Here is a 14,935-nt window from a genome sequence, read left to right on the forward strand (position 1 = left end):
GGGTAAGTAAATTTCAAGCATGAGGGAAAATTTTAGCAAGTTTCTCCAAGTACCTTCACTGAGAGACGAATGTGGCTTTCACAGAGAGGAGGGGAAGGAAAATTATGAGGTAAAGGTTATTCTCTCTTTCATCTCCCCTGACTTCCCCTCACAGGAGAGAAACACCACCTTTGCAATTCTGGCTCATACCTTGAGAATCAAAGTTGCCTAACTGACGTCTAACAAAGACACTCCCGGCATTATGTGAGAGGAGCACTTGAAACAATAAGAACGGGTGGCATATGTTGGAAAATCGTCCGCCCTTCCCTCCTCTCCCTATTCTTTTTTTTTTTTTTTTTTCTGGAATGGAGATACTGATGTGTGTCATGAAAACACACAAGGAAAACCGTGGCCCGTGAAGATGACTTTGGTATTTTTATATTTCTAATAAAGACTTCTACATCTGAAATCATTCTCTTACAAAACTAACTTTGATTCATTTTTAAGATTTTCCTACCCGTAAGGAAGTTATTATGGTCATCACTAGAACCGCCAGGCTTTCCATCTGAGGCAGGTGAGGAGCCTCCTGCTTTCATACCTGCCGCCCTGCACTAGGCTACCTGGTGCATTTTCTCAACACCCATCTCTTCCTCTGCGGGTCCTCCTGAGTCCACCGATCACCAGGAGCCAGGGCTTTAGAGAACATAAGCAAGCCAGCATCTCCACTCTTGGTTTGGTTCTTCAGGCTCTTTTTTATTATTTAATTTTCTTTTTCTCTTCTTCACATTTTCACGAATTTGGAAGTTTGCAATTTTGCAGTTTTGATTTTAAAATTAAGATTGAAATTAAGATTATAATAGGTAACTGATTTCTCTCTTTGCTATTTGTTAGGAAGTGTGTTGTGCAAATTAAACTCTAAACAAAGAAGTGCAGAATAACTAGGAAGAAAAGCAAACGAATAGTTTATGGCAACCTTTGCTTATGAGCAATAACTCCACTTATTATTAATAATACAAAGTCCTTCGCACGATACTCTATAGCAGGGATCGACAAGCTTTTTCTGGAAACTTGGATAGTAAATATTTTAGGCTTTGTGGAGGCAAAATAAAGGATATTGTGTAGGTATTTATGGACAGAAGACAAATTTTCACAAATTTTTTTTAAGAAAATTCAAAATATAATAATACAATTGAGCACACATTTTTGTAATGTGGATCTATTAATAAGAAAGAAATTATTGGGGGGTTGATAACATTTTTCATAGTTGGGGTTCAAAGTTGATGTGCCTTATCAACAAAGTGGGGCGACTGTTCATCTGTGTCATTCCTAGCTTACTGGCTATGCAAAAACAGGCAATAGGCTAAACTTGATCTAGAGGCCATAATTTACCAACCTCTGCTTTATAGTCTTGGGTGCTTTCAAGTGAGCAGGGGTTCTCACACCTACCATCTTATTTGTGCTTCACAATAATTCTATGAGAAGTCTAGACAGGTACATCATTGCCGTATCATAAATGAAGCTCCTAAAACTTCCACAAATAAAATGCCTTCCCGAAAGAAGAGCTGGTAAATACGGGGACCAAGATTTAACCCTAAACTTCCTAACTCCTCACACTCCAATGCGAGGCATGTAGAGGAAATCTTTGCTTTGTCAAGGTAAATAGTCTAATACTAATAATATTCTAAGATGGTCTTGATACTACCCCAAAGATTCTTGTAATCCTATTTTTGAACTATCAATATCTTGAATGGCAGTACATCTTTGGACGATTATTTGGCTTTGGAAAGAGCCTCAAGTGCTTTGATGCCAAGTTTCATAACACAAGCTTAGTTTGAGTCACAAACAAGGGTTAGCTCTAATGTAATGAGACTTCTCTCTGGATTGACCTCAAAGAACCAATTGTGAAGATAATGTCCCAGCAGAAATACCTACCCCTGCTCCCCCAAATCAAAGAAATCTCTGCAGGATAAATGAATAGCCTCCCAGTTGACTAATCTTTATAACATTCTAGAATTAGAAAGGACTTTGAAGATAAATTTTTCCAACTTCTCTCATTTAGAGAAGAAAAAGAAAAAATTTAGAGAAGAAAAAATAAAAAGAAAGACTACTTTGAAGAATAGCATTCATTTGGATTGTAAATTCTAATATTTCATTTTAAAGCCCCTCTCTCAGCAATAACAGACATTGAAGGAATTCTCTCCAGGATGTAGCTTATAAATAACAGTGGGTACAGCGACATTAAACTAACAAGGGTAAGATTTCTACCCTAAATGATTGGGAAGTTTGATCTTTTCAAGACAAGCTACTGGTTCAGACAACATCTCAAAATCTTTTCCAGCCTCCAAACTCCCTGATACTGTGCAAAGTCATCTGAAGTTAAGTTCAAGTTTTGTGAGTAAGAGTGACCATTTACTAAGTGCTTCTTATGTCTTGCAGAGTGCTCAGCTCTTAGCTCATAATATCCTCACAACAATCTAAATGATAGTTAATATTATCTCCATTTTATAGATGAGAAAACCTGCATAGAGCTTTGCCTAAGATCACATTTATAGCTAGAGGCAGATATTTGATTCCAAATTAACCAGTTAGAGTTCAACCCGAGAAGCAGAATCACCAGCAACAATATATATTTGATTTTACACAATCATAGGAACTGGCTACACAGTTTATGTGTTGCTGGGCCTAAAGTCAGGAGGACAGGGTCTCAGGAAAGGAAAGATGAGCACAAAGTGGGGGAAAGCAAGGACAAACTAAATCGGTGAAGATAAGCTGGAATCGATAAACTGGAAACAATGTGAGCCTCTCACTGCCTCCAATTCTCCCAACTCCAATGATGCGATTAACCTGCAGAAGAATTGTACCCTCCACCACAGTACTGCACGCAAACCTCTCCAGGTCCTCAGTTTCTGGCTTAATGAAACCATTGCTGTTTCCACTGTTTTGGGTACTAAGACCTCTAGACTAACAGACCATGGACGTGGAGAAAAATTTCACTAGTTTACCCCTAAGGCTGAGAAAAAGAGAAACCATTCAACATTTCTACCTTTATAAGATAGATAAATCCTATCTATGAGAGAAAGAGGACCATCCATTGCTCACTTTAGAGCACTTTAGAGCAGATAAAGCATCTTGGAGGCTATGACTTCAGTCACCCATGCTATTTACATCCAGGTGCGCTGTACCAAGTCTTCAAAAAGCCATGCTGCCATTCTATCAAGCCAAATGCCTCAGAGTGATGGGGGACTCAGTAAGATCACTGAAGGACATGAGTATGAGTCCACTGCCCCATTTAATTTCTTGTAGGATGAAGTCCTTTGTCGAAAGCAGTGTTGTATGGTGATCATGGCCTTCTGTAAGTCCAGAGGGTAGTGTTAGCAGAAGAACTACAGGAAGGTAAGGCGAAATCTACATCTAGAAAAAATGTCTATTCCAATGAGAACAAAATGCTGGTGCTGTCCTTTGACACGAAGGAAATGACCCAGTGCAATCAACTTGCCACCAGATGTCTGGTTAAACCCCTCAGGGAGTGGTGCCATGTTAAGGGCTCAGTGCTGTTCTCTGCTGTTGGCAGGACGGTCTTCAGCAGTGGCTGAAACTGAACCAGCCTTAGTGAGAATAAGACTAAGTTGCTGTGTGCCTGCATAACCTCCACTCCTGCTTCTACATCCGTTTTGTTCAAAGAACCCATTGGGCAAGGACAGGGACAACTGGGGAGAGAAACTGACTGCTGTCAATAAGAGAGGTCATCTTATATATCTGATCTTTAAGATCCTCCTCTGTAGTCTGCTCTTGGATGCATATTCAGAGAGAGATCCATCCACAAACCTCTTCCCCAGATTTTTTTTGTCACTAATTTTCCAGCTGAACCTCTTCCAATCCCCTGGCCATCTAGGAAAAACCAATAGCCACGGCCCATGAATCATTGTACATTTACATCTCTCATTCCCTTCTTCTAAGCAAAATGAGCAATGTTTAATTATGCTGCTTAAAGTTTTGCACACTGATAGACTTTTTTTTTTTTTTTTTTACCACTGTCTTTAGGACCACCTCAGAGTGGAGCTATAGGGCTATAACAATTTTCTGTGGGGGTAGTGCCAGCATGTCATCCAGAACTATCCATAAACCAGACATAGATGATTCTTTCCTCAGTCAGCTGATAATAGGGAACCCCCATGAGGCCATACACCTGTGTCGAGATGAAATAAGTATTATATCAGGAGGATGTCCCATGAGCATCTCTGCTTTTGCACACGCAACTTACTTTTGCCTTCAGGAACTTCTCTAACCTGATCTCATTTATAACACTTCCATTTAGTAATGGAGCACTTCTCTGCACATGCAACTTTGTGACCCAAGTACATGTGTCTCCATGACCTTAACTATTTTGTCATATGCTGTTGGAATTCATAACAAACAGGAGCCATGATATTTGGTGAAGAAGGAGGCATCAGGTAACCATCATTCTTTTCAACAACACTACAGACATTATTTGTGTTAACACTGGTGATTTCAAATACAAAGCAGATTTAACAGAAAAACTATAACTCAAGCAACCCGTGGGGGATGAAAATGGAGGATGCTTGACTTACACTCTCAGACATAATGACCTACCTGTAAGCAGTAAGTATACAGGAAAAAAGATCTCCCAAATTATATATAATTTACTTTCTTTTTTTATGTTTTCTTTTAGGATTTATTTATTTTTTCAGGGGGACAGGCAAAGGAAAAAAATCTCAAGCAGACTCTGTGCTGAGCATGGAACCCCATATGGGGCTAGATCCCACGACCCTGAGATCATGATATGAGCCCAAATCAAGAGTCAGATGTTCACTTGACTGAGCCACCCAGGCATCCCTATATAATTTAAGTTCTAGATATCTTTTGAAGTAAGTAGGGGCTTCCAGTGTTTTGTTGGTGCTGTCAATGATGTACTCTCAGTGCCAAAAACAAGAGTATTAAGCCTCCTCTAAACTCTTTAATTTTCTTCTCAAGTTTTCTAAAATAAAACATTATACAAACTATGATAAATGCTCAAAAATGTTAACATTATTCCGCCATCAAGCTTGAAACATTCTGCATCGCATTTTGACAAATACTATAAACTCTAACCAACTCATAAGCTTGGCTGTCCCTTTGGGAGGTTCTAATTTGATTCAGGCAGATTTGATTCCTGATTCCACAAAGAGGGAGAAGATAAAGAGAAGCACTTCCTTTGTGATTCATGAGGGGGAAAAATCTTTTCTTGAGAAAGAGAGTGCAAACATGATATGGTAAAAGTGCAGTTTTGATGTCAGTATTACTACTTCACCCATCACGGCCCAAAAGGAGGACTCCGCACAAGCTGAAACAGAGATGGTGCAGCTATGAATAAAGAGATATTAGTTTATCAACACCTTACAAAATAATAATAAGATAGAGTGATTTTTCTTCCCACGAGCTCTTCAAGTATTACATTTCCAACGATTACAATTAAAAGCAGGGTGAAACACCCCTAGACATTTGAACAAGAATTTTCCTTTTAGTCTTTGGGCAACTTTTACTCTCTGGGCTTCACCATGGGTGGCTGAGGACTTTAGTGAATGTTGGCACCCTGGGAATCTGTCTCGTTTTTCCTGGTGCGATTGTCCCACCCTGGCTACTATTTGACATAAATGAGAAATGAGGCTGAAAATGCAGTCACTGTCAAGTCTTTAGAAAAAGGGAGGTGGTAAGTGGTGACAAGGGTAATCCAAGAACTGTAGTTACTGTCAAATGCAAGGATAATCTAAGAATTGCAGCTAAGCCAAAGAGCATTAATGCTTGGCTTGGGAATGGATCATCAAATTTAGGGAGCCTCATGCTGAACTCTAACAAATGCTGAAATGAGTCTATGCCCTGGGGATATCCACCAACTCAGAGCTCGGGGAGGATAGCCTGCATTTAACATTTTTCTTCAGCTGAGGTATAGAGTGGACACCCCACATAGATTCATGGAGAATTGATTTTGTGTGTGCAATGGTAAGAAATGCCAGCAAGGTGAGGAAACAGCCCTCACGTGCAGCCAGGCCCACGTTGCCACCAATCTGATCTGAAACTCTACACCCCATACCAAAGAAGATGCTTACAACAGTCATGGGTCACAACAAGAAATCCTTTATTCCCACGGCAAATAGCATTGGAAAACGATGCTCCATGCAATTAAGGTTTGTTGGGATTTTTTTCTTTTTCTCTTCACATATGGCAATATTTATCTTCAAAGTTTTCCTCTTTGGCTCACGGGCTCCTTTGTAGAGCAGCTGGTCTTGTGTGGCCTAATTGTGAGATGATTTGTTGTGTGATTCAGTAGCATTGTTTATTTGTACAGTGGTTCAGTGGAATTTATAAACTGCATAATATTGTTCTAGACTGTTTTCTTTTTATTAAGACGCCACATTTTCTCCAGCATTCATGACTGGGATTATAATTAGGTGGAGCATTCAAGATATTTTCAGCCCAACTTCCTCTGTTAATTAATGTCATTAAACAAGAAATGCTTGCATTTTGGTGAAAAGATGGAGGCAAGCATGGAAAGAGGACTGGAGGGATGAATCAAGTTGAAATCAATCTTTGTTTTGCACACAAGAGCTTGTTAACAAATACTCAAATGTAACGAATACAAGCTGCAAGTTATTTCTAATTAGTCCTAGCTGTTCTCAGGAAAACCGAGTCAAATCATGGAGTCTTTTAGAAAAGATCCTTTTTGCTATTCTTGGTCTGTCCCTGAGAAACCCTCAGTAAATGGTCCCAGTGACTTGTCACACGTTCTTTAATGATGAAATGTTTCCAGGGCTGCCAGGCCTATAAAAAGTTCTAAGAGCAATTTGACCTTCCCACTTAGTTTCCTTTATTAAAAAGAAGCCGCATGTGGGTTTTTCTTATTTTTTTATTTTATTTTTTTCAATCAGAATATTTCTAAATAAAGTATAAATGGAATTTTTAAGGGGCTTTGGGGGTGTGTGGGGGGAAAGTGGTAATTCCAGAATCGGGAACGGGACTTAAAATTGTACCATGTTAAGATATGTTGGAGCTGGAAAGAAAGGCTTGAGGCAAAATAGGGATGTCACAGGGGGAAAGCAAGATAGCTATTGGTCAAACAGTTTCCAACATGGCACTGCTTTGGTGAATGAGTCACAGACCAGAGTCTGGCCCCTTGTCTATTCAGTCAAAAACTGGCCCTTATCAATAATCCCAGATGGAGTCAGGATCTTGGGGAGAGACTCACACACTCACTTCACAGATTAATGTGTAAACCAAAGGTCAATTTACTAATTTATTATGGGTGATATTTATGTCCAGTGTCCTGAATGCTTGCCCCGTCCATCTAAGACACCCCTTTCCATGTCCTGAGCAGCTAGGAGGCTGGGTTATTAATCTGAATGTTGCTTGGTTGGCGTGGAGCTGAAGCAAATGGGTGGAGAATGTCTTGAGGATCATGTCATCTAAGCAAAGATAAGGTTTAATGAAACTCCCATCGTCTCACAGGAAACACTAGACAGATATCTGTGTCTCCCAAATTCAGTCATTTCAATCCTCCAACTAAGACTTAACATAAATCATTAATTCTATTATTCTTTTTTTCTGTGCTGCATGTTAAGATTATTATGAACCAATTATCAAATGGCTATTTCTGTGGGCACCAGAGAGAATGCTGTTCACTTCCATTATATCCTTATTTAATTTCTCTAGATCTCTAAGAGTAACTTTTTATTATTATTGTTTTACCCTATTTCTAAGTTTCTTGGAGAATCCTTGCCATCATCCCAATATATCAACTTCAAACTTCAGAATTCAGTCGTCCACTGAAGATATGTTCATTTATCTGGAATGTATTGAGGAAACGCTAAGTGCAGAGCACTGGGTCGAGTACAGTTAAACACACAAAGGAAGGGGAGATGAGCCCTGCTGTCAGGAAACCTCACATCCAATTAGGGAGATGAGCTGTCCACACACAAATTCTAAAGAACAATGCGATGCAGTACATGGCTTAGTGCCAAATGTAGAGTGGAGTTCAAAGAAGGGAGAAAACAGGGTCATTCAGAGGAAGCTTCACGGAAAAAGTGGAATTTAAGAGGAAAACTATAAATCAATCACAGGTTAAGGCAGGGTTTCTCCGCCTAGGCACTATTGACATTGTGTGGGGGACCTTTGCCATGCATTGTAGGGTGTAGAGCAGCACCCCGGCCTCTGTCCCACTGGCCAGTAGCATCCTCCCACCAAGCGTGATGACCAAAACTGCATTGTCAAATATCCCCTCAAGTGCAAAGTCACCTCTGTTGAGAACCATGACCACTCACCTTAGTGCATTATTCAACTGACCCTTAGAGGTGGGTGGGTTATCAGTGCCCAGAGGAGAGGTTACCCATACAAATCCAGAATGAGAGCCAGCAGCACAAAACCGTGAACAGATAACATCAGGGAGGTAGGGATAGTGGGGGGACGGGGTATAGGATGAGGGGGGTTATCTAAGAGATGTGGGCCTGGGACTGGATGTACCATAATACATAATGATAGTTATGAAATTTCCTTTCTGCCCTTAGACTGGTGTCTCGAAAATGTCTAGAATGTTCCTGCCTTTATTCTGAATTGGTGCTTTTTTGGGGGGATATATGACTCATCTTAAAAAAAAAACTCAATTAAAAAGGGGGTTTGGCTACATGCAACTGGTTATCTCAGGAGACATTTAAATAACCTATAGGAAGAGATAGGATTGTAGGCATGACATCAGAACAAGAGCTTTTAGGGGCAGAGAGCTCCCTCCTTACTACACATGATTTTGCTTGAGAATGTGAAATCTAAACTGAGTGCTGAAATATATTATTACTCCAGGACACATTTCAAAATAACAACCACCATAAGCAGTGTCATTACAATCCATTATATAATCCCTTTCTAGAGTGCTTTCTTTCCGCCAGGGCTACATATGAGCAGAAGTCTCAACCACCAGCAGCCGCTGGTTTCCCTGAAAGTCCTGATGGAACAAGCCAGCTTGGGGGAAGGAAGTGTGACCCATGCTGGTGACCCTGGAGGGGAACCCAGGAAAGGCCCCGAGCAAAAGGGCCCCTGATACCATAGCAGGCATGCCCCGATTCTGGAAAGTGTTCAGCAGCCCCATTGTCTCCTGGATTCCTTTTGCAATAACTCCAGCAGGAAGTGAGAAGGCACCGTGGGTCATGCAGGATCTGTCCTTCAAAAAACAAACAAATAGGGATCCCTGAGTGGCGCAGCGGTTTAGCGCCTGCCTTTGGCCCAGGGCGCGATCCTGGAGACCCGGGATCGAATCCCACGTCAGGCTCCCGGTGCATGGAGCCTGCTTCTCCCTCTGCCTATGTCTCTGCCTCTCTCTCTCTCTGTGTGACTATCATAAATAAATGAAAAAAAAATTAAAAAAAAAAAACAAACAAATAAACAAAGACCTAGTTGACCTTCCCAGCTTGCGCAGAGGCACACTATTTCAGAATTTTGCTCGTCTTTAACTCCCCCAAAACTGGATACTGTGAGGAAATACTTTGGGGTGTAGATCAGAGGTGATCCATTTGCAGGGAAGGTGGTGGCCAGGAGGCTGAAGGGGGAGGAAGAGAGGCCATCAGAGGAGGGAGGCCCCCAGGTTCCATCTGGAGCCTCCACCTGCCTCCATTCGCTTTCTTTTACTCTTTGCCTGGACGCTAGCACATCAGGAGCAGCAGGGCAGAAACAAGGCTGATTCAGAAAGTCTGGTGCCAGACATTCTGTGAGAAACAGAAAGATCCACAGGATTCTGTGTGGAGAGGGCAAGTGAGACACCGCAGACCTGTTATCCCTGCATGCAGAGGGAACAATCAAACTCTCAGGTCAAAAAACAAAAAAAAAACAAAACAAAACAAAAAAACACAACAACAACAAGAAACCAGAGTGGAAAGAAGCCTTTGTTTAATAAAAACAAAACAAAACAAAACAAAAATCGCACTTTCTCCTATTTCCAGAGTTTCTGGGCTTCAATGGGAAATGCCAGGGTGAGGGAAGTGTCCATGTACAATTTCTCTTTTCCCCTCCACTCTCAGATAAAATCACTTCTATGCAGTGACTCCTTTAAGCTCTAGACAAGCGTGAGGGATCATTTTTATTTGGTCTAAAGAAATTCATCTCTTCCTTTTAAACCTCTCCTTCTGCATCCATTACTATTTGCTTCCTTTAAAAAAAGAAGAAACCACTCATATTATGACATACACTAGAATAGCTCCAAGACCTATTCTTAGATTGATATATAAGGAATTTACTCACCACTCCCTTCAGGATTAAGGAGCATTAACCTTTGGAACGCAGTCTTTATATGCATGTCAGGGTATTTTTAAGAATGGGAAAACCCAGGATACAGATAAACAACACGGGTTCCAAAAGGGGGTTATTTTTAGACCTGAGATTCCAAAGTGTATAAAGCTAGAGATACCAAAATGGTTCTCATCCTAGTGGACATGCCCCTCCTGTCACCTTCATAGACCGTTCTCCCCTTGGTGTGGCGCACTGTGTGCACACATGCAAACACACACACACACACACACACACACACAGCCCAGACCTCTTCATAAAATCCCACTGCCACAATCTCTAGTTTTGATCATAACCCAAACCATGATGAAGAGTAGAAATATTGGACTGCTGTGTCCCATGACAAAAGACCATTTCTGCTAAGGCTTCCTCCCAAAACTTTACTTAAAAATGCTGGGATGGCTGTGAGTTTTTCTATCAGCATTGAAATGTCAGTTATTCCTACAAACCAGTCTTGCATGCTTGAGGGTGTAATGGGAAAATGCAGTGGATGTTATCCTTCCTACTGTTCCTACCAACAACCAGTCTCTGAGAAATGGACAGAGGGACCATTGAAAAGAATGGAAAGAGCTCCCTTACATGATATGGCATATAACATCCACGATGGGAAAAAAAAAAAAAAAGTAATAGCACTTGAAAGTTTAACTCCTTTGTACTCTTTGGGGGTTTCATAGGGAACATGAGGAATCACATGTTTATTCCCAAACTGAATCGATCTAAAATACAGAGTATGCTCTAATGGATCTTTTGTTTTCCATTAATTTAGGACACATGTTATCCCCTGAAGGACTAATGGGATCTGAGAATAATGGGAACTGTTTGCTTGATTCTTCGAGAAAGAATAGCAGCTGTATGATTGGTTCTGGCACCTGGACGGAATCAACTTTTCTAGTTGGCTTTACCCAAATTCTCTGAGTTTTGTTTAGGTTCTAGGGAAGGGAAGGACTATAATTATGCTAATGATTTTTATAATCTTACTCAACTGATACAGTCAGTATCTGGGATTTGTTTCAAAATAGTCCAGTGAGGGGGAAAAAGAAAGTGAGTGGAAATGGAGAGAAGACATTTAGGGCTTCATGTAGAGAAAACCCTGGTACGTGAGGGCTTATTGGACTATTCGTGCTGCTTTTGTGATGTTTGAAATTTTCCATAATAAAAAGTTTTTTAAAAATTTATTTTAAGAAATTATGTTCAATATCAACTCTTTGAGTGACTCTTCCATAAAAGCACATTTTCCCAGTTTAACTTACACAGTTAAAGCATACATATGGTTAGCAACCCAGTTTGGAGCATTATGAAGCTGTGCAAACAGTAAGACACCCTAAAGCCCAAATTCTGGTTTCACTACTTACTAAGAGAGAGATTTCAGGCAAAATTACTTACTGTCCCTGAATTCAGCAATATCACACTGAATTATAGACGATAATATCTACATTATCTTAGACTTGCTGTGAAGGTTGAAGGACTTAATATATCTAAAAGGGTCCTGACACAATAAGTGATTAATGTCATTTTTATTTTTCAACAAAACCATTAATGGAATATAAAATGCCGAGTTTATTTCAAAGTTTATTGCAAAGAAACCAAACAAGTGGTCATTTAAGCATATATTGGACCTACGTATATATATATATTAAGCATCTTTTGTGTGATTTGAACTGTACTGGGTACAACACAGAATAATATATGATCCTAGCTTTAGAGGATTCCATAGTCTAGTAGTAGGCAGATAAATAAATGTATACAACCAGTTGGGGGAGGGAGTCAAAATAGGGGTACGCATGCAGAACTCCTGGAGCCCTGGAGAAGACACTGTGGGCTCAGTCCGCAGGGGTCATTGAGTGGTTAATCAGGCACTCAATTAGGGCATCCTACTGACCACTAAGCCCTGCTCCACAGCCTCCCAGGGACTCCATCCAAGCTCCCAGCCAATCCATTGCCTCCCCTGTCCATATCCTAGGTAACCAACAGACAGCCACGGAAACTGAGCATACACAGTGGAAGGAAACCAGAACAAATAACCTCTGGCATTTCCACTCATTTCAGGACAGTACATCTGAATTGTTAATAAACAGAGAACAGAACTGTTGGAAGGAACGTTAGTAGATTGGAGGGTCCAGCTTTAGGGGCTGGGGCGAGGGCTTGGCGGGGCAGACACAATGGGGACACTTGAGTCAGGGAGAGGCTGTCAATCGCAGAGCCCCCCACCCCCAACCCGGGGCATCAGAAGGCCGGCTCTTGCAGGCTCTGCCTTTGGTCAGGGGACAAAGACGATTGGAAAACTGAGAAAGAGACAAATAGCTGGGGTGGTAGTGCACAGAAAGAGGCAATGTCCAAATAACTTGCCCCTCCTATTTTCTATTGGCACTATAAATACCATTCTAAAATGTTACCGTAACTTAATGAGTCTCTTTTAGGAAGCATTTGGTAGTGAGTCATCTCAAAACTATGTATGAAGCTGAACACCCTGCTCTGATTTAGTGAAGCTCCTCAACTGGCTTTTACCGGGTCTGGTTTGAGATCCCATTTCCGTGGCAAGGAAGGGCCTGTGCAACGTACAGACAAGGTCACCTTGGCTGCCATGGTTCCACAGACTGTATTCATTCCTGTCTTGCCTGGTGGGGGGGCTTTGGGTGGGGGGAAGCTTCAGGGAGAAGACAAGGGAGAGAGTCAGAAACCACTTTTGGTGAGAAGAGACAGGGGCTAATTTTAATCAATAAAAGGTTTTCAGAATTAGATCCTTTTCAGATGACAGGCACCAGACAAAAGGGAACTAGACCAATGGCTCAACACAGGGGACTTAGAAAGACTGGACCCTATCCCCAAACATCCTAGATCCACTCTCCTCTCATGTCATTGCTACAGAGCTGGCCAAGCCGCCATTTTGGCCAACTGCCTAAGTAAGCTGCACACACTTTCCTTTCAGACCTCGTCCTCTGCACCTCATGGCTCCTCAGAAAGTCAGCAAAAAAAAAAAAAAAAAATTCAAGAGCCTACACTGGACAACAACCCTAGCACAACTGTTATGTTACCTTACAGAGTGAGGGTCTTGCGCGTTACATCTAATCCTTACCAAACTCTGCAAAATACGGGCTCATTAGCCCTACGTTTTTGGTGCTGTTTAATGATTCTGCCTTTCGAGTTAGCACTCTTTGTCAGTGTGAAAGAAATACATGTTTACTACATGAAGATTATAAGGTAAAAAAAAACCCCACAGAGATAAGAGCTATTATCCCATCCCTCAGGCATCAGAATGATGAGCATTTGGGTGCACTGCTCGGCTGAATTGCACAGGGCTGAAGAGCATAGGCTTGGAGACAGTTGCCTGCTTTAATATTAGCTCCTCCACCTGAGACCTAGGCGACTTTGGCCAATCTATTGGACCTGTCCTCGTCTCACGTCCCTCATCTGAAAAATGGGGCTACAACAGAAGCAATCATAGGGTCATCGTAAAGATTACTTCAGAAATGGTGTGCTGCAGCCACAAGAGAGACAACAGAGGCTCAGTAATCAAGAGCAGAGGGGAGGAGGGGAAATTCTATCTGGCAATCTGTGTGAACTAACTACTGGTTGATTCTAACACTGAGATCCGAGCTCACTGGCAGACGGGGTAAGAATAGATCATTGATGCATCATATTCTCGCATGATCTCACTAAAGAAAGCTTCCCATTATATCAGGAAAGACTTGTATTCTTTTTTTTTTTTTTTTTTTTTTTTTTTAGGAAAGACTTGTATTCTATTAGCAGGTTAACTATAAGGGGAATTCTTGTATGGTCTTTTATATGTGGGACCCAAAAAGAACATAGTAGGGATTCTATTTTAAATATTTACCAAAAAAAAAAAAATAAAAAATAAATAAAAAATAAATAAATATTTACCAAAACACAGATGCTTCTGGCATTCCTCTTATGTCTTCTTTTCATGCTCTCCAAGTACATAATTATTTGCTTTTTAAATTGAATAATATCCGTAAAAACAAACTTAAGTAACTTCCCACAAACCGGATTATCCTTGATTTTGCAGCTTTTAGATGCTTTGTCATAAGTCTGTGTAGTTTAATATAGTATTTCATTTTGCTGCCATATGTAATTCCTACTTATGGTTTCTTGATAGAGATGTTAAAGAACAAACTTCAACCGAGTGGAATTTAAACATCTTATTGGCTTTATGAAGTGGTTCATGAATCGGGCGGCACCCAGTTGGGCAGCAGACAGAATGAAGCTCCGAAGAGTTGTACAGTTCGAGAGGGTTTTGTAGAGCAAAGTGAGCAGGAACAAGGAAGTTATTCTGGGCAAAAGCAAATAGGTTCTTACTGTAGATTTACTTTTTTTGTATGAAGCAAAGAGCCTTGTCAGGTAACTTGTGCAGGCAAGCACTGATTGGTTGACCTAAGCTTTCCTTTTTTGGGAAAGCCAAGCATAGAAAGGCAGGTAAGGTTTGGTTTATTGATATGGGGTTTAACATGAGGGATTCCATCTTGGGCTCAGTCAGGTTAGTTTAACAGACAATGCAAGAAACTCGTTCCCCTTGAGAAGAGAACAAGAGTTTAAAACTAGAGTGAGCAAATATAGTATGTTGATTATGGTATTAAGACCAATATTTTTTTTTAGAAACCTTGAAAAAATGAATTAAAAA

At 40.8% G+C, this 14,935-nt stretch overlaps 1 long non-coding RNA gene across 1 annotated transcript; it reads right to left on the reverse strand.

Annotated features, from left to right (window-relative positions):
* Window positions 1–6,961: 6,961 nt before the first annotated feature.
* LOC144307182 (uncharacterized) lies at window positions 6,962–10,361 on the reverse strand. The gene is made up of 3 exons (XR_013374110.1): window positions 10,255–10,361; window positions 9,941–10,162; window positions 6,962–9,181 (listed from the first exon to the last, which is right to left on the reverse strand). It is a non-coding gene; the product is annotated as an uncharacterized LOC144307182 (long non-coding RNA).
* Window positions 10,362–14,935: the final 4,574 nt, after the last annotated feature.

The sequence above is a fragment of the Canis aureus genome, chromosome 38, assembly GCF_053574225.1.
Source record: "Canis aureus isolate CA01 chromosome 38, VMU_Caureus_v.1.0, whole genome shotgun sequence".
NCBI lineage: Eukaryota > Metazoa > Chordata > Mammalia > Carnivora > Canidae > Canis > Canis aureus.